Raw genomic sequence first — 21971 nt, 5'->3', positions numbered from 1 at the left:
TTATGACAAAACACACTTTACTTGTATTTGAGTAGATCTAGGATATGTTTAATACTTCAAGAAATTATGTTTCAAGATCAAGTGTTGAAGACATGCAAGTTTGTCCAAAATTCAAGCTGAAGAAGTGCTGTTCATTAAAGCTTGACAGCTAGCTATCCATCGAGCTTAACAAGCTGTTCTAGCCCCATGGCTCGACAGCATCTCGACAGACAGGTATCTGTCGAGCTTTATGAAAAATAGAGTTCCAGTTTTGTTTTGACTCTAATCCGTAATTATGTGTTTGAGCTTTCTTTTCTCACAACCCTAGACATATAAAAGGATTATTTTAAGGGTCATCAAAGTGTACACAAGTTGCACAAGTGCTGAGCAAAGTTTGTTCAAGCAATTTGTAACCGGAGACAAAGTTTCACCCTAGTTCATCTCTTCTGAAGAAGTTGCTGTGTTTATGCACCGTAGGGTTTTGTGACCAAACATCTTCTAGATCTTCATTGTGTGGATGAACTAAAGAACTTTGCAGCCAACAACCTTCTCTATGTTGGAATTATACTTAAAAAGTAATAATTCAAGAGGAACAAATATAATACATCTATCAATTAACAATTATATCATGTGCATATGTAATAAAAATCAACAATAAGATGTGAGAAATTTACATACTAGATTATGTTATTCAAGGACCTCACAAGCAATCAGGATGCTCCCCCCAGCTGGTAAGGATTAACAAGAGCTTTATTTTCTCTTTCACACCCCCTTGCAAGTGTGGCCTTGACAATATTTATAATATTCAGAAAGGACATGACTAGCCATAAAATCCTTCCTATCGTAATAACACTTCATGTAACAGAAATGTTACATTTGTTAATAAACAACTTTATTAATTAGATTCATTAATGAAGAAGTTTATTAATGTGTTATTACTTTTGTAACTCCATACTATTACATGGATTCATCTATCGTTCATATCCATAACTACTATATGACAACGCCTTTAATAGGAGTTCAAGTTACTGGTATTGACACGATAGATTTATTAAAGCCAACACTCAACGTGCATGAATCTCATTATGGAAGGACTTCCGAGATTATTATGCACTAACCATCGAAAGACTAGCCCTTATTGTCTTCCATAGTCTGAGCAATTTTAACTTGCACCTCCCTTCCATCATGGTCCAACAATGTACCTATCAGAATAGGCTACATCATGATGGATATGGTCAAGTCAAGAACTACAATGAATGCATTCATAATCTTAGTCTACTAAATCAAGTAGACATATTTCAATATATCAATATCTTACATCATAAAAATATTGCATAATTTCACAAGAGACTGAATATTTATTTGTTAATAATAGAGGCATCATACATATTATGTTGGGCCACATTATTCTAACACTCTAGTTGGTGATTGAAGTCACATACTGGGATCCGCGCAATTAGTTAGTCACATACTTAGGAGTCATGCATCAAAAGGAGAAATTGTCACTACAGAACAAGTCCAATTGGGTATTGGGGAAAGGGTTCAACTGTAAGTTGGTATAAGGTATTGGGATTCCTTTACTTGTAACCGCTTGTTGTGTTAATAGTGGAATTTCGGGAGTGGTGACCTGAAAATCACCCGATGGAGTTTTTGCCGTGTAGGTTTTCCCTATTCGTAAACAAATTACTGTATCATTTATTTTCTGCTACATATTTAGTTATTTGGTGATTTTTTTGTGTTACCACATGCTTTGCATGTTAATTTGATTAATTAATAAACTTGCTAATTAATCAATTAATTTATCACAAGGGGTCAATTCATTTTTGGCCTGTATGTCTTCATTTGAAATATCAAGAAATGTCAACTAATTGAGCTACAAAGCTCAGCGGCACACACATGTGCGTGCACACACACACACACACACTTATATAGAGCCGGTGGATTAGTCACTTTAATTATTTTGCATAATTAAGAAAAAAAATGTTTTGCATATAAAGATTATAATGATAAATTCATTTAGCATAAAAATTATCCATCAATATAAATTCATTCAGCATAAAAATGATCCATCAATATACATGTCTATCAAATGCAATGTAAGTACATTATAATACATCATTTGAACTTAACTAAAAAGGAGTGAGAAACATGAAATAAGTATATGAGAAGTTCTAAATTACAAATGTATTATTATGTAATTTGTCATGTTTGCTTAGATGGAACTACTTACCACAAACCTTTTGTTTAGTATAACTACCTAGTCAGGGCAACAATATCTGATTGAAGCTCCATAGAGGCCACTGTGAATGGAATGCTTGAAGTTGTCTCATTGGCCTCAATTGCCAATGTTTGGCTTCTTCCATGAGCTATCTCCAGATCCAAACATTCCTTTAATTCTACCAACACTTGACTCATGTCTAGCCTTTGGATTACAGGTGATGGTATGCATGACATAGCTATCTCCACAGCTTTCCAGGCAGAATTGGTGTAGAATTCTCCTTGTAACCTTGGATCAACTATGCTTTCAATATCCCCTCTTTTAATTATAGGATAAACCCAATCAAGTACGTGAGTGTTTTCTTCACGTCCTCTCATTATTGTTGGGTGACCAGTGATTAGTTCAAATAAAACGATACCAAAACTATAAACATCACTTTTTTTGTTTAAGTTTCCGGATGCTTGATATCTGTATGTAAAAAACAATATTGACTACCAACTAAGGGGGCTTGTGGGTTCCAATTAACTCAGCTGGTAAAGTCTCTGATGGTTGAATAAGAGATCTGGATTTCAATCCTCGCCTACACCAAAAACTAATTGGTGTCTTGGTTTGATGATAAAGAGTTATTATTAGGAGCGGACGCCATAGGTTGAAACTCTCTCATAACAAAAAGACTAAGGGGACTTGGTGGTTAAATAAGGATGTTCAAACAACAGGGAGGGACAGAGAGAGAGAGAGAGAGAGAGAGAGAGAGAGAGAGAGAGAGAGAAGCCTATGTAATTGTAGTGACAATATTGCTTATATAGATTATAAAAAGGGGAATAAGGGAGCTAAAATTGTGGCAAGATGCTAGAATTAAGGATTTCAATGAATTATATAGTGAGTTAGGGATGAAAGATAGATACATAATAGCATCTTTAAAATTTACTTGAATTGTACCAAGTGTATAGAGATGAAGATCAAAGAGAGTTAATAAAGGAAGAGGAAATTAAAGAAAGATGAAAATGTTATTTTCATAACCTTTTTTAATGGAAGCCATAAAAAAATTAAATAGACTGTGTAAATTAATGGAGGATAAAAACTATAAGATTGTTTGATGAATGTTGATGGACAAGGTAAATAATGCATAGAGGAGGATAAAACATGAAACACATGCAATATAGTTTTATTAGATGAAACTATACGTGTAGTCAATGCCAAGTTGGAAATTTGGAAGAATGGTTTGGACTCTAGAAGATTTAGGTTAAGAAGAAATAAAACATCGTAAATGGAGTGTAAATTTTGTAAAGGTAAAAATAAAGATGAAGAGGTTGAAAAATTTGATGGTCTAGAAATACCAAAAAATGAATATTTTTGGTATATTGGATCAACAATTCATAATGATTGGAATCAAAGAAGATATAAGTCATAGAATAAGAGCATGGTGGAGAAAGTGGAAAGTGCATAAGAAATATTGCATGGTTGTAGAATACCTATTAAGTTAAAGAGAAACTATTTATAACCAGTATAAGACCAACTATATGGTTTTGAATGTGCCTTCAAAAGCAACGTGTTGATAAAATGAATATGGTTGAAATGAGAATTTTAAAGTAAATAAGTGAAAATCCAAGATAATTTTTTATATAAAATGAAGAAATATGTTTGAAGATAGGGGTGGCTCCTATTAATTAAAAGATCGAGGTAAAGTTACTTGAGTTGGTTTAGTTATGTTTGTGGAAAAGCGATTAATGCACCAACATATAGTGAATTTGATTCAAACAAAGAGAATACAAAGAGAGAAGAAAACTTAAAATAACTTTGATACTTGATAACGATAGTAAACAATGACATGTTAATTATGGAGTTGACAAATTGGTTTTGGATAAGAAAGAACAAAAAATAAGAATACAAATGGTTGACTCTAATTAGTTACAAATTCATAACCAATCCAAATATTTTGGAATTGAGTGTTAAAGAATAGAATTTTTCTTTTCAAATAGATCTTTTGAAAAGTTTAGACTTTTTTTAAAAAAAATTTGACGAAAATCCTAATTGCAGGGAGTGTTTATTACTAATAATTCGGGGAAAGATTGCTCAATTTTGAATTTAGGAAGAAATTACAATTAGAGAGGAAGGTAAAGTTAACCCTTTTTTTTCCCGGTTTTTGCATTAAGGGTAAAAGACATGGAAGCAGTGGCAAATTTCAATATAGTGAGGCTTATTGTGTTGTCTATTAGAAACTATATGCACAATTCCTAAATATATTCTAATTAACTGTGGCTAAAAGTACATAAAATTCATTAATTCTTGAAACTTACTCAAGATTGAGATACCCGAGAGTACCAGCAGGATTAGTGGAGACATGAGAGTCGTTTTCAGTTGCAAAAGCCCTAGACAACCCAAAATCAGCTATCTTTGCTTGCATGTTTTCATTTAATAAGATGTTGGATGTCTTCAAATCTCTATGAATTATAGGTGGCTTGCAACCATTATGCAGATACTCCAACCCTGAAACTTTAGTAGTGAGCAATTTCTATGCAAACAAAGAAGGGTTTGGTTAATGGGTGCCCTTAAGGTATTTGTTAATGGACTATTTTATGAAAGTTTTAATACCAATTTCATGGGAAATATAAAAAGCTGTTAAAAGCTCAATTTTTTCTTTCTTTTCCCATGAGGCACCCATTAACTTTTCCTAACAAAGAAATAGATATTGAAAAGGAATAATGATTTGATTGATCTATTTCTAACCGTATGCTGCACCCACCAAAATCTGAAGTCTCTGATTCCAATTAAAGACATTTGTATTGGTCACTGCAGCCAAAATGTATAAATTATCTCTTCAGCAAAGATTGTTATAGAAGACAATTCGGTTCTACGATCACACTAGAATATAAATAATAATTCTAAAACTATCAAAAAACACATTTTGTTATTCTTTTTCAACCTTTTGCTTTTAGTAATATTAAAACATAACATTTTTTCACAACTTTATTTCTCACGGTTAAATTGGCTTGTTGTGATTGGAATAAAATAACTTTTACCTAGACCATTATTAACACCATATTTAATATATGCACCAATACTAGCATTTTTAATATATATGAAGAATATTGCGTCTTTAGGCTTATTTACACTTTTATTACATTATTTATTCCGCATCCCACTCCCTCTTTTCTTTATTCTATCAATTAGTCTTATGTCAAATCAGGGTATCAACTAGTCCTTCGATGAATTTCAATCTTTTCAAACTTCTCCCCTGCAAAAAGAGGGCAAATAGCACTTTTCCTTTAAATATGGTGTAGTTGTAGTGACTCGTATACATTAAAAATGGGGGAAGTTATACTTTACCAACCTAAACTATACCCTAAATTACACTCTAAACTCTAAACTTTTTGAATGCACGTTTTGCACCTTAAACTATGACTCTTGTTACACTTTTCACCCCAACGTTAAGTTTGCCATTAACTTGGATGAAAATATAAAGTTTAGGGTGCAAAGTGTAATCAAGAGTATAGTTTAGGGTGGTAAAGTATAATTTCTTCTTAGTTTTTAAGGGATTGAGAAGAGGGGAGATTAGGTCATTTCACATAATGTCATACTTAATGTCAGGATGCAAAGTGTAATAAGGGTCACAGTTTAGGGTGCAAAATGTGCATTCAAAAAGTTTAGGATACAAAATGTAATCTGGGGTATAGTTTAGGGTGGTAAAATGTAATTTATCCTTAAAAATGAATTGTGTCATACTTTAACAATTGGTATTAAGAACTATTTCCCCCTTCTATTAGGATTCCTGTCAAATTCATTGTAAAATTTCTTCTTTCTAAGGTTTTTATTAAATTTAATGGAAAATTCAAATTTTTGTTTGTCACATGTTTTGAAAAAATTCACTTTTGCATTGAATTTGGCAAATCCTAAAGTGCTTATTATTTACAAACAATTAGAGGGGGACATTGCAATTGCGCCATATTAACTATAATTAACCACCCCCCTCCACAAAAAAACAAAACAAAAAAAAAATTTTCAAAAAATAAAATAAAAGAGAGAGAATTAGGTTTTAACATTGGTGCATTGCAAAAAACAAGACTTATTTATTTATTTTTTCATTTGCTTACAACTAGGTGATTTATACTCAAATTCTCCATCACGGGAGAACCGAGTATTGTCATTGCACCACAATTAATTCTCTCGACCACCGCAGACAAGACTTTAATAGATTTTTATTGGGTGTTGTCATTGTCTTTAAAGTTATGAGCTGTTGAAGTGGGCCTGTGTGTGGCTTGAATTGCCACAAGCCCAACTTGCTTTGACCGAATCCTATTTGTAATAGGAACCTTTTTCAACTGACTTTAATATATATATATATATATATATATTGTATTTCTAGTGCAGCCGTGTGATTGGAGAGAAATTCCAATTAACCTAGTGAGTAGCCGCATGAGAGAAAATAGAGAAAAGAGAGGCAACCAGCTTCTATTCTTATTTTTTCTGTGAGAGAGTGCTAGGGTGTAATTGGGAATTGGGTTTCTTGATAGTGTTCTTGTGCACTATTGTATTTTCCCTGATAATAGTGAAATCCCTGCAACTCCGTGGACGTAGGCTAATTGCCGAACCACGTAAATATTGTCTTGTGCGTGTGATTGTTTTCTTTGGCGTGTGTTTTCTCTATTTGTTTTGTTTCTCACAGGTTGGGATTTTGGTTAAATTCCCAACAACTGGTATCAGAGCCTAGGGTTAGGTTTGAGTGGGAGCAATGGCAAAGGAAGCAGGAAAGGTGTCTGGAATAGAAAAGTTTGATGGCACAGACTTCGCGTATTGGAGGATGTAGATTGAAGATTATCTCTATGGGTGGAAATTGTATCTACCTCTTTTGGGGACAAAACCTGAGGCTATGAAGGCTGAGGAATGGGCTCTTCTTGATAGACAGGTACTAGGAGTTATCAGGTTAACTCTGTCTAGGTCTGTTGCACACAATGTTGTAAAGGAGAAGACCACAGCAGATCTGATGAAGGCTTTGTCTGGTATGTATGAAAAGCCGTCAGCAAACAATAAGGTGCACTTGATGAAGAAACTATTCAATCTGAAGATGGCATAGAATGCATTAGTAGCACAACATCTGAATGAATTTAATACTATCACAAATCAATTGTCATCTATAGAAATTGATTTTGATGATGAGATTCGTGCTCTGATCGTCTTGGCTTCTTTGCCAAACAGTTGGGAGGCAATGAGGATGGCAGTAAGCAATTCTATAGGAAAAGAAAAGCTCAAGTACAATGATATACGAGATTTAATTCTGGCTGAGGAGATTCGCTGAAGAGATGCAGGCGAAACCTCAGGATCTAGTTCTGCCCTAAACCTTGAGACAAGAGGCAGAGGTAATGATAGAAATTCAAACGGGTCAGATCAAAATCCAAAAATTCTAATCGAAACAGAAGTAAATCTAGATCAGGCCAACAAATACAATGCTGGAACTATGGGAAAACAGGTCACTTTAGGAATCAATGCAAAAGTCCTAAGAAGAAGAATGGAGATGATTCTGCTAATGCTGTAACAGAAGAGGTACAGGATGCATTACTTCTTGCAGTAGACAGTCCACTTGATGATTGGGTTTTGGATTCAGGAGCTTCGTTTCATACCACTCCATACCGAGAAATCATACAGAATTATGTTGCAGGTGATTTTAGTAAGGTGTATTTGGCTGATGGTTCAGCCTTGGATGTTGTAGGTATGGGAGACGTCCGGATATTGTTGCCCAATGGATTTGTTTGGTTACTAGAGAAGGTTCGACATATTCCTAACCTAAGGAGGAATCTGATTTCTGTTGGACAACTTGATGATGAAGGGCATGCAATACTATTTGTTGGTGGTACTTGGAAGGTTACAAAGGGAGCTAGGGTATTGGCTCGTGGAAAGAAAACTGGTACTTCGTACATGACCTCAAGTCCAAGAGACACAATTGCAGTTGCTGATGCAAGTACTGATACAAGTCTATGGCACCGTAGACTTGGTCACATGAGTGAGAAAGGGATGAAGATGCTGCTATTAAAAGGAAAACTACCAGAATTAAAGTCCATTGATTTTGACATGTGTGAAAGTTGCATCTTAAGAAAGCAAAAAAAAGTGAGCTTCTTGAAAACTGGCAGGACACCGAAGGCTAAAAAATTGGAGTTAGTACACACTGATTTATGGGGCCTTCTCCGGTTGCATCCCTTGGAGGTTCAAGGTACTACATCACTTTCATTGATGACTCAAGCAGAAAGGTATGAGTTTATTTTTTAAAAAATAAATCCAATGTATTTGAAACCTTTAAGAAGTGGAAGGCCATGGTTGAGACAGAAACATGTTTGAAAGTAAAATATTTGAGGTCAGATAATGGAGGAGAGTACATAGATGGAGGGTTTAGTGAGTATTGTGCTGCACAAGGAATTAGGATGGAGAAGACCATTCCTAGGACACCATAGCAGAATGGTGTGGCTAAGCACATGAACAGAACTCTCAATGAGCGTGCTAGGAGTATGAGGTTGCATGCTGGACTACCAAAAACTTTTTGGGCTGATGCTGTTAGCACTGCAGCTTACCTGATAAACTGAGGACCTTTAGTTCCCATGGAGTTTAGACTTCCTGAGGAGGTTTGGAGAGGTAAAGAGGTAAAGTTTTCACACTTAAAAGTTTTTGGTTGTGTTTCTTATGTTCATAATGATTCTGATGCTCGTAGTAAACTTGATGCAAAGTCTAAAATATGTTTTTTCATTGGCTATGGTGATGAGAAATTTGGCTATAGGTTTTGGGATGAACAAAACAGGAAAATCATCAGGAGTAGAAATATGATATTTAATGAACAGGTTATGTATAAGGACAGGTCGACTGTAATGTCAGATGTTACAGAGATAGATTAGAAGAAATCTGAGTTTGTCAATTTAAATGAATTGACTAAAGGTACTGTCCAGAAAATGGTGAAGAAGATAAGGAGAATGTAAATTCATAGGTAGATTTAAGTACATTTGTAGCTGAAGTCCGCAGATCTTCTAGGAACATTAGACCTCCACAGCGTTATTCACCCACTCTAAATTATCTCCTATTGACTGATGGTGGTGAGCCAGAGTGTTATGATGAAACCTTGCAAGATGAGAATTCAAGCAAGTGGGAGTTAGCCATGAAGGATGAGATGAATTCCTTGTTAGGGAATCAGACATGGGAACTGACTGAATTGCCAGTAGGAAAGAAGGCTTTGCACAACAAGTGGGTATACAGAATAAAGAATGAGCATGATGGTAGTAAACGTTACAAGGCCAGATTAGTTGTTAAAGGATTCCAGCAGAAAGAGGACATTGACTACACAGAGATATTTTCTTCAGTTGTGAAGATGTCAACAATCAGACTGGTACTAGGAATGGTGGCTGTAGAAAACTTACATCTTGAGCAATTAGATGTGAAGACGGCATTCCTTCATGGTGACTTGGAGGAAGACCTTTACATGATTCAGCCAGAAGGGTTCATTGCTCAAGGACAAGAGAATCTAGTCTGCAAACTGAAAAAGAGCTTGTATGGCCTAAAACAAGCTCCTAGACAGTGGTACAAGAAATTTGACAGTTTTATGCATAGAATTGGGTTCAAGAGATGTGAAGCTGATCACTGTTTCAATGTTAAGTCTTTTGACAATTCTTATATCATATTACTGTTGTATGTGGATGATATGCTTATTGCAGGGTCTAGCATTGAGGAGATTAATAATCTGAATAAGCAATTGTCCAAACAGTTTGCAATGAAGGATTTGGGAACTGCAAAGCAAATCCTTGGTATGAGAATCATTAGAGACAAGACTAATGGTACATTGAAGCTTTCATAGTCAGAGTATGTGAAGAAAGTTCTCAGCAGGTTCAACATGAATGAAGCTAAACCAGTGAGCACACCCTTGGGTAGTCATTTCAAACTAAGCAAAGAACAGTCACCGAAGACAAAAGAAGAAAGGGACCACATGAGCAAGGTGCCCTTTGCCTCAGCTATTGGCAGCTTAATGTATGCTATGGTGTGTACAAGACCAGACATTGCACATGCAGTGGGAGTTGTGAGCAGATTCATGAGTAGGCCTGGAAAGCAGCATTGAGAGGCAGTCAAGTGGATTCTGAGATATTTGAAGGGTTCATCAGATACATGTCTTTACTTCATAGGTGCAAGTTTGAAACTGCAGGGTTATGTAGATGCTGATTTTACTGGTGATATTGATAGTAGAAAGAGTACTACAGGGTTTGTTTTCACTCTGGGTGGTACAGCCATATCATGGGCTTCAAATCTACAAAAGATTGTCACTTTGTCTACTACAGAAGCTGAGTATGTTGCAGCAACTGAAGCTGGAAAGGAGATGATTTGGCTACATGGTTTCTTAGATGAATTGGGTAAGAAGCAGGAGATGGGCATTCTACACAGTGACAGCCAGAGTGCAATCTTTCTTGCCAAAAATTCGGCTTTTCATTCAAAGTCGAAGCACATACAGACAAAATACCACTTTATCCGTTACCTTGTTGAAGATAAGCTGGTAATGCTTGAGAAGATTTGTGGATCTAAGAACCCGGCAGACATGTTGACTAAGGGTGTCACTATTGAGAAGTTAAAGTTGTGCGCAGCTTCAATTGGTCTTCTAGCTTGAGGATAGGAGGATGAGTTGCAGGGATGAAGGATTGTGTTATGGAGGATTGTGGCTAATGTTTGCAGCTTGTGAGCCCTTAAGGGCTAAGGTGGAGCTGATGGAGGAGTTTGCTAGTGTAGCTTGATCAATTCAAGCCAAGGTGGAGATTTGTTGAAGTGGGCCCGTGTGTGGCTTGAATTGCCACAAGCCCAACTTGCTTTGACCGAATCCTATTTGTAATAGGAACCTTTTCAACCGACTTTAATATATATATATATATATATATTGTATTTCTAGTGCAGCCGTGTGATTGGAGAGAAATTCCAATTAACCTAGTGAGCAGCCGCATGAGAGAAAATAGAGAAAAGAGAGGCAGCCAGCTTCTATTCTTATTTTTTCTGTGAGAGAGTGTTAGGGTGTAATTAGGAATTGGGTTTCTTAAGAGTTTTCTTGTGCACTATTGTATTTTCCCTGATAATAGTGAAATCCTTGCAACTCTGTGGACGTAGGCTAATTGTCGAACCACGTAAATATTGTCTTGTGCGTGTGATTGTTTTCTTTGGCGTGTGTTTTCTCTATTTGTTTTGTTTCTCACAGGTTGGGATTTTGGTTAAATCCCCAACAATGAGCAAGCAATGTCTAATGTGGAGTGTGGACACTATCTGCAGGGTTTAGCTAGATATACTTTATTGGTGGACACCACCAATGAACTTGCAATGTGGAACAGTCTTTCCCTAGACTAATATGCTTTGCGAAAATTTAATTATAGTATTTTAGATGCAATATATTAAGTTTCCAATTGAATTCAAATTTTTTGTTATATTGTACTTTATTGGTCAAGGCAAACATGTATTTTTTTTTTAGAGAGAGAATTTCAACCTACGGCGTCTGCTCCTAATAATAACTCTTTATTATCAAATCAAAATTGGTTTTCAGTGTAAGCAAGATTGAACCTCAACTCTCTTATTCAAATATTAGAGACTTTACCATGTATTTAATTTTAATGGAAGAATTTAATGCAATGCACCTAAGGTATTGTACTTAAAGTTTTACAATATACTTTTTTTTTTCCCAATTGAATTCAAATATTTGGTTATATTTTACTTTAATGGACACTGCAACCATGTATTTAACTTTAATGGAAGAATTTAATGTATTGCACTAAGATATTGTACTTAAGTTTAACCATATACTTTGTAATTTGATAAGTTACCATACATTGAGTCATAAATGAATTACCTTAAATACAATGTTATTATTTATACCTGATAAATGTTGTTGTAGGCTGCCATTGGCCATGTACTCATAAATAAGCGCTTTGTTTTCACCCTCATCACAGTACCCAACGAGAGAAACCAAGTTTTTATGGTGAACTATCATTAAGAGTTGTGCCTGCATTTATAAATGGTTCTCCATTTTAGCTCAATGAAAATATTGTACTTGCATATTTCATGCTATCAAACTTCTAATACAAGATGAAATTTCACATAATTATGAATAGAATTTTGCACTCTTATATATATCTAACCTCTGCTTGAAATTCCTTATAGCCTTGCTTTGATGATGCAGAAAGTAACTTAACAGCGACTTGAGTTTCATCTTTTAGAATGCCCAGGTATACTTTTCCAAATCCTCCTTCTCCAATAATGGTCTTAAAGTTATCAGTTATTCGCACAACCTTAGAGTAGTTATATTGTCGATTCTTTATTTTGAAGTTGGATCTTGAAGCTCTCTCTGCAGTAAGGGAAATCACATCATATGTAACACCTCCCAAAAAAGGAATTTTTGCATGGTTTTGAAAAACAGACTATTTAAATTTTTGAATTAAACTTTTGAACATTTTTATACCATTAGGCCATGCATGGCCTAATAATTTTTGAACATTTTTTAATATAAAATTGAAAGGTACATGGGTGAAATTTTCATACCCAATCACATGGGCGAGGTGATCTATGATTTTTCCAGTTTTAATTCAAAAGGATTCTCTTAAATTGGGGTTCTAGTACATTGTCCTTTTCAAAATAGATATCACCCATGTAAAATTAGTAGTTTTTATTGACTTATCACATGTTTAACCACGGTTAGTTAAATCTCTACTGTGTTTACAATAAGAACCATACTCCTAGTCTCCTACTAGTTAGGAATAGATAAAATAATAAGATTGTGGATTTTTGGGTTAGTGAAAATATCACTTGATTAGGGTTGTGTAATGTTTTGCCGCATATTGTCCTGGTTTCTGATAAGATATGTTGGGGAGAGAAAACCTTTGAGAAACTCAGTTTAGTAGTTAAAATATCATTACTGAATTATAATATATTAATCACTTACTTTTATCATTAATATTCAATATAAGATTTCCCTCACACTTGTATAGCTAATAAGTGTTCTTTGGACACTATCCTGGTGTTAAATTTTTTCAGTGATTTTTTGTTTCTATAATTTAGGAGGTTCTGGTTTATCCTAGGAAAAAAATATTATATTGGGCTTCAGGATCTTTAATAAACAATCTCAACCAGGGCTTACCGGCCCAAACCCAACGAGTAGAATTTTATTATGGTAATGTCCAAATAGGGAATTCACTCTATTTCCTATCCTTTATATTTTATCCAAACAAAAATATATAGATCCAAACAGAAGAAAGACATACCTCGTCTTTTTCTTTTATAGATAGCCAGGGCACAAAAAATCAACAGCAAAAGGACCAAAACTACCATCGACGTTGCAACAAGTGCAACAATAAGCTCCCTTTTCGGTTTCTTCTTCTCCTTCGTACATGGAACTGAGAGACAAAGATCTGGCTTTTTGCCAAAACTTGCATATTCGAAACATGCCATGGTAATTATATTTTTGAAAGATCGGTGATATTTTCATATATTGAATTAAATTGGAAATATAAATGAAACTGGATTTATGAAACAAATAAACATAGAACCTCTGTAGTGTTTTTGCATGGAAAAAAATGGGGGTGGGGGGGTGGAGAAGGGGCGACAGGACAACTTGAAATTCGAACTAAAAAGTAAAGAAAAATGAAATAATATAAGTAGGATGAAAAACTAACCTAAAGTCCAATGATCCATCCCTGGACTTTTGTATAAGATCCTCTGGAACAAAACCATTGAGCTGGTTTCCACTTAAATTACTGCAAATATATTGTAAAATAAAATTTCATTTCCTACCACTAAATTGAGTTTTATAATATCAAGCTTAGAGCTCAATAACTTACAGGGTCTTCAAATTTGGCAATTGTGCTAAAAATTTTGGTACGTTCCCAGTCAATTCATTGTATGATAGATCCCTGTAATTGACCAAAGAAAAAGAAAGATTTTAACATTTAACAATAATTTTGGGTAAATATATCATTGGATGTGAAGCTAAACTATTTGCTTTTGTCCTAGACAACAACCTCACATTTAACTATAGTGCTAAAGCTTAAAGCTTTCTCAGCTTCTCCTCAACCAAAAGTATGTTGCAAGATGGTCTTAAGAGACATGTCTTTCATATTTGTGGATCACACATATGTAAATTCAATGTATGTTGAGAGAAAGTGGCCTTATGAGATACCATTTTATAGGATACATTCTCAACAACGATACATTTTTGTTTTTTGTTTTTAGTTTTTTTTTTTTTTTTTTTTTTTTTTTTTTTGAGAATCGACAATGATACGTTTAATTGCAGGACTTACACATAGCATTAATATTTTGTCCTCCACAACATCAATCGCATTTATTGCGGTGGAGAGAGATTCCTAGAAAGAATCCACTTAAAGACTATTCATATTTCATATACATGTAGGGTATCACTAGAACCCAAAAACTTAGTACATCAACTACTAGTTTCTCAAAAAAAAAAAAAAAAAAAACTACTAGTTTTTCCGACATTTCCCATTCCAATTTTTACTTACAAGTACTACAGCGCCGTGAGGTTAGAGAGTGAAATTGGTATCTCCCCTGTCAGTTTGCTTGAGCTCAAATTCCTGCATGTAATTTATCAAAGAAGAAAGAGTTGATGCCATTGCCAAAAATAAAATTTTGCAAATTATATCATTTAAGTTTGGGATTATTTTAATTTTATCCCTTAAAATTTTAAAATTTAGATATATACCCTGATGTTATATAAAACTTTAATTCAAGTCCTTCCATTAATTACCATTGCTAAGCATTTCCGTTTATTACAAAGTTTGACTTTAAATTGGTTTGGAGTTTTCTTTTTAAATCCATTAGTAGCAAATTATAAGACTATATGTGTGTATTAATTAAATAGGCTAAAATACAAATCACATCATCTAAGTTTGATTAAAGTTTATTTCAGTACTTTAACTTCTAACTTTACTTTTGTTAAATTGAGGTTGGATTTGGCATTGGCTAAAAAGCCAGTTTTTTTAACTATTTAGCTTACCTTTGCTACTATTTAGTTTATTTTTGCTACTATTCATGGGTTCCATTACACTTTTTGGTACTATTTATGGGTTCCGCTGTATTATTTCAGCTACTTTTTTGTTTTTTCTATAGTACTTTCAGTAAAAAGTTTTCAGTTTCAGCTAAATAAGCTGTTCCCAAACAAAAAAATTTCATGTTTATTCAATTCAAACATTCCTTAAAAAACTGCCATTAAAAAAATATTTTTCACATATGAAAAAAAAAAAAAATATATATATATATATATAAATATATATATATATATATATAATTAATAAAAATATTTAATGTGAGAATTTTTTTTTAAATTTTTTTTCATTAGTTAATTTCATACTAAACAAAATTTTTTAACGGAATTGGTTAAAAGACTTGAATTAAATAATTTTGAAATTCAAAGGATTCAATTGAACAAAAATGAAGTTTGATGACTAAAATGAATTTTAGTCAAACTTAGACCCAATTTACTTTTTAGCCATTTAAATGAGTAACATGACTCATTAAAAAGTCATGTAACCGAAATTTCACATGAACAGTATTTTCAATTGCCACATGATAAGTTGGGGAAAGATGACTCTAAGTGTGTGTTTGGCTCCGGCTTAAAAAACTAACTTATTTTACTATTTAGCTTATTTTTCTTATTATTCATGGATTTTACTGTACTTTTTGATACTATTCATGGGTCCTAATGTACTATTTCAACTAACTTTTACCTTTATTTATAGCACTTTTAGTAAAAAGTTTTCAGTTTCAGGAAAATAAGCGGATCCCAAACAGACCCTAAATTGGTTTGGGACCAAACTTTCTTCCTATTTTAATGGATTCCAAATTGTGTTTTTTTTTTTGGTTGAAAATAAATATATTTGTTTCAAAATATATAATATAAATACATTAATTTAACTTCCACTAGATATCACTACTGTACTTCAGGCTGCTTTTAATTGAAATGCAACGTCTTTCTTCTCCAAAAAAAAAAAAAAAAAAAAAAAAAAAAAATTTACATTGGTTTCACGTGTTGGAAATACACTCACAGTGAAATTATCATTGGAGTATCATCTGAACTGCAAGTCAAACCACCCCATGAATATTCAATCGGGACACATGGGTCGGCTTGCCAGTCTTCTCTAGAGATCCTTAATGTTTGTTTGATGTCCATGATAGCAGCAACTGTTGTTTATAAGAAATATTACTTAAGATTAATAAATTATTATCATTCAGGATAAAATTTGAAAGGAGGGATTAGAATATTTGTTATACAATATGTCTTTTTCTTTTTCTTTTTTTGTTTTCTACTACTATAACTTTTGTGTTACAATTTTTGCCATAATTCTATTTTTGTTTCAAGTTTAGCTACAAATTATATCATCAATTAAATGCTTAAATTTTAATTTTTTGTAGTATAAAATTATGCATAAAAAATAAGTTTATGGATCAAACTATTATGTTCTTAACATACATGTCAAATTTTGTGCCAATAATATGTACATTTTATTTAAATATTAACAAAAAAAATATCATATTTTATGAGAAAGGAATAATTCAATACATATGAACTTTTTATGAGAAAGGAATGACTCAACATTATGAATTTATTCAGATATTATTCTTTCATAAAAAGATTGTATAAAACACAATAGGAGAAATTGTCATACAACGAGAGTTTAAAGACTTCTCTTTTATACTAAAAAGAAAAATAAAATTACACTTTTTAGATTGTCTTTATGACAAACTTTATAGTAGTTTTAAATATTCTCATTTATGAAAAGCCTATCATTTGTTCGCTCATGTATCCCTCAATGTTTCCATTCAGCTTTTGTTTTGTTTAGCTCAAATCAGAATAAATTTATGCTAATCTCAAACTTTTAAATACTTTAAAAAGAAAAAAAGAAAGAGAATAATTAGATAAAGGTGCATACCATCTCTTGAGTTGGTTGGTTTGTGTAGTTGAAACTGAGGAATTACGTTGTAAAGCTCAAACGCGTTAAGGATGGGAGGAAGGTCAGACCCTGTTGTTGCATTAATAACAAAATTAAGCTGCCCCCTTTCGAATGCTTGATTGAGACATATGGACAATGGCTTTAAGTAGTCAAGAGTTATAGGTTCTGAGGTATAGCTTCCCCAATTCACATCAATTTACTACCATTGTTGTTTTGTATGTCGGAGGTATTGATCGGAACTGTGTTTGACAACGCACTATAAGGACTATAAGGACGCCAGAAGCGATCATAAACATCATTCTTGTACCTTAGATAGGACATGGAAAAGTTGATTGTCACGTTAAAATTTCAGAGACAAGACATTTTAAAAAACAGTGTTCAAATTTGACATAATGTGAACGTATACAGGGTAAAATATAAGAAACAGAGAAACACCCCGAATTATGAGTTTATACAATAATATCGATCCTTTTTCTCCTAGACTCCCAAGTAGTTTGTGCATCTAAATTTACTTTTTTACCTTATATAATTCTTTAATTTTAGGAGTATTTAGGGCATATGTTCTAACAACGTATAATAAGTATTAATGACTGATTCTCAAAAAAAATAAGTATTAATGACTCTCTTTATTTATTTATTTATTTTAATTTTTTTTTTCTGAAATAAGAATTCTATTCTTCCCAGACTTAAGGTCTGGTTTCTCAAAAAAAGAAAAAAAAAAAGAAAAAAGAATTCTATTCTAGCCTAATCTAAATGTATATGTATATGAAACTCTCTCATGAAGACTTAAATCCTTACCCTTTCCCCCCCACGCCCCGCAAGCACTGATACTGATCTAAGTACTAATGACTATATTCAAAAATATTATAATAACACTCATTTAAAGTATTACTGTCTCTCTCTCTCTCTTTTTTTCTTTTTCTTTTTTTTTTCGTAATGTTCAATGTTTTTTTTGCCAAATATAACCCATCCATTTTAGGAGTATTTAGAGCATATGTTTATGAAAATATTTAAGCACGTAAATCTCTTTAGAAAGTTATTTTTATTTCCTTAAAAAAAAAAAAAAAAAACTTTTTTTGATAGATAGAAAACTTTTTATTTCCTTTTAGGCTTACAACTCATTTTCATTTTGCATGTACAGCTTTTGATTTAGGGGTATGTGAATGCATAAGTTTTATTTTGTTCAGAAAAAGTGCTATGAATTTTATGGTAAAAAATTTGGGACATATTCTATCTTTGTCATTCATTAATATATATTTTCTCATAATTTTTATTATTATAATATTTCTCTTATATTATATTGCATAGGTTAAGGCATATTAAAGTGATATAACTTGTCTAAATTCTCTACCTCCACCACTCTATTAGGGGAGAAATTATAATATTTTAAAGATGAATTACGTTATTTGTCCACTATTCTACTAAAAGATTTCTGTCTTTTTTAAATTACTAAGTTAGAAAAAAATTTAAAATAGACACTAACTACTAACTCAAGAATTTTAAACAAGTGAGAATTTTATAGTAGAATGGTGGACAAGTATCATTGGCCACCGTGAAGACTGTATAATTTTTTCTGCGATAGAGTATTTTAGCCAACAATAAATAAATAGAAACCAAAGATAGAGAAGGAAGAATGAAGATCAAAAGAATTTTCAAATAGTGTTAAGTGACTTTTTGTGGGTAGAGAACAAATTGAATATTTTTAAAAGTTTCGATATAGTTAGCTTTGAGCCAAACCTCAGGTATAGTTTGTGTACTTTGACGTTTTAAATAAAAAGAAAATCAAAGAACAAAATTGTAATTGATTTACCTAATAAAGGGCAGGTATTGACCTGTGATGGTTCCAAGGTCTTCTCGCCAGCCGCGTTTTAACGCTCCAAAGTCAAACGGATAAAGGGCCTTGTGCAGAGGACCCAGTGTTTATGAAACATACGGATATGATGTCTGACGTGGGAACATGAATCACATCTAAAGCCTTCACAGGATTTCTATATATCTGATCGAGATTGTGATCGAATGTGAACATATAATTAACCCCGACATACACGTCGAACTTTGGAATTGTATTCTTGCTGTCATAATTTCCATAATAAAAGATAAAATTAATGAGATAATTACTATTTTTGCCTTGTTCAGGTTTCAAAGTGTAACAATTCTTTTTTCCTTGTGGAAAGCTTCTCAGGTTTCTTGTTAGCCGCCCAATATCCGGATTTGGATCGTAGTTCTCGGGGGGTATGTTGGAATTTGCCCCAGTATCTATAAAACCTGTATCTGACTTGTAGAATATACCACTGACATTATCCAAGTAATCTTCGGTAGCCCCGCAATCAATGCTTATGAATCCTAGATATATAATGCCAAAGAAGAGAGATATATATATATATAAATTTAGAACACACCAATCAATATGGAAAAGTCAAGAAGAATTTGAGTTTGAAATTCAAAAAGAAACTAGCAACACTTTTATATATATATATATATATATATATATGTTCTTCTTGAATACGTATTACAGAGGTCCATGGACAAAAACAAGACTGTACGTAGTATGTAGGCACATACTTTTAATCAATATTTTCAAGGAAAGAGGGAGGGGAGCTATAAAATAAATAAAAAGTCGATAGGCACATGGAGGGAGTGCAATTTTTCTGTTGTGGCTGGTTCCAATGAAGTGAGTGTGTGATAGAGAGTTTGTAATTTTTATTTATTTATTATTATTGAATTATAAAATTTGAAAAAAAAAATCTTAAAAAATCTCATGGGTGTATACTTTTTGCCATTTTATTAGAAGCAAAAATAAAATAAAATATTTATGGGTATTTACAGGAATATGTTCAAGCAAGCATGTCTAAAAGGCAGGTTCTCAAGAGAGAGATGGAGAACTGGACTGAACGAGGCTTCAAGATGAATGACATACCTGGAACATGATCAACAAGTTTTCTTCCAGCATGCTCATTGTCTCCTTTAGCTAGTTTCCAATTGCCAAGAATACCAATCACCAAAACAACCACACGCCATGCCTTTAGAATGAAAATTAATTCTAGGGTGTAATCCATGATGATCTTTATTGGCATATTATGCTCTACTCAGGAGGAAGATGTATACTATTTAAGGCCCAAATTCTTAGCTACATCGATTACTTGTGTTACAAACAAACGACTTTTAGTCATTGTCAATTAATGGCCTACTTTTATTCATAGGAAAGAGATAGAGGATGACCCCACCCATATATTTCTCTAATTTCTAGTGGTGGCTCTAAAAAATTTATTTAGGGTGAGCATTAAAAAAACTTAAATTATAAAAAATTTAAGAAAAAAATTTGAATATATCCACATCACAAAATATACATGCAAATACATTAAAGTTTTATAATTTCATTCTACGAGTTTTAATATTTTGAATTCATTACATGATACTTTCCTCTTAATATATAGTATTTTTTATTATTATTTAAAAATAAAAACCTTTGTAGTTAACAAAATGCTGTTCAAAAGACTATCTATTTTTTTATTATTAAAAAAAGAAAATATTAATAAATGTCCTAAGAACATTGATTTAAAAACTATTTTTAAAAATATTTTATGGGAAAAATGATATAGTAATTAATTTTTTTCTCATGAAAGTAGTTTTAAATTTTTTTTAATATAGATTATTATTAATTTCTCTAAGAGTACCGTTAACATGACTCTTAAAAAATCATTATTTATTTGTGTTATTTTATTTTGGCCGAACTGTCTATTTGTGTTAGATTACTTGGTGGAGGACTATGTATATCGGTCAATTTTAAATAGAACTTCCAAGTTCCAAGTTCCAAGGCAGGAGATTCCTAGCCCTAAATTCAAGATTCCCATATCACAATGTTGAGGATAAATCCCAAACGCTGGGGGTTTAGCGTGATTTGGAACTTTTTGAAGAGTATAGGACAATGTTTTGCCTTCTTCTTTTTCTATTTTATTTTATTTATTTATTTATTGAAGAGTAGGATAAAAGTCATACGAAGCAAACATCAATTCTTGACTTTAGGTCCCAGGCCCAGAGAGTAGCTTTCAGCTCGACATTTACGCATTTAAGTTGAAATTGTTGTGGGGGCCCTTATATAACTTTACTGGGTCATTGGGTCTAGTGTGTGTGGTTAGAAGTTTGAAATTTGACGTTTAGTAGGGACTACAAATGAGAAGGAGAGGTTTGAGTCTCAAATTTATTTTACATGCTAAATATTATGTTATGTTATATAATTTTGTAAAAAAATTATTAACATGTTCAACATGCAAAGAAGTATTTTATAAATTGATAGATGTATAAACCCTATATCAAGCTTAATAAATGTGCTAATAGTAACAAAAATATTACATTTTTTACCTACCAAAATTAAAAGCAAAGTGTAAAAGGAAAAATGAGCTGTCATGGCTTAATCTCCTAAGCATAGTGGATTCCCCCACCAACACCCCTCCCCCCCCCCCCCCCCCCCCCCACACACACACACAAAAGAAAATATATATATATATATATATATCCTAAGGATAGTGTAAAAATGTGAATTTATTTGACATTTTGGTTAAGTCATGAGAGAGCACATCATTTTAATTTACTTTTAAAATATTTTAAGTGCTTGGAGTTGAGAGTCAAAATAAGATTGTGAACAATGAACCATTACACACACACACACACAAAAAAAAAAAAAAAAAATGCTTTGAGTCTCCCTCAGAATCTCTATAGTACCTATTTCCAAAGAAAATTCCAAAGCTTTCACCACTACAACAACTTCAACTTCTGCAACTAAATGTGAAGAGCCACCGTCTGAGACAATAGGACTCATCCTAGTC

At 32.8% G+C, this 21971-nt stretch overlaps 1 pseudogene; it reads right to left on the bottom strand.

Annotated features, from left to right (window-relative positions):
• Positions 1-2217: 2217 nt before the first annotated feature.
• Positions 2218-20206, bottom strand: LOC126727893 (receptor-like protein kinase At3g21340; annotated as a pseudogene).
• Between the last annotated feature and the right edge of the window lie 1765 nt (positions 20207-21971).

The sequence above is a fragment of the Quercus robur genome, chromosome 5 (assembly GCF_932294415.1).
Source record: "Quercus robur chromosome 5, dhQueRobu3.1, whole genome shotgun sequence".
NCBI lineage: Eukaryota > Viridiplantae > Streptophyta > Magnoliopsida > Fagales > Fagaceae > Quercus > Quercus robur.
This window is presented reverse-complemented; position numbering and strand designations above follow the sequence as displayed.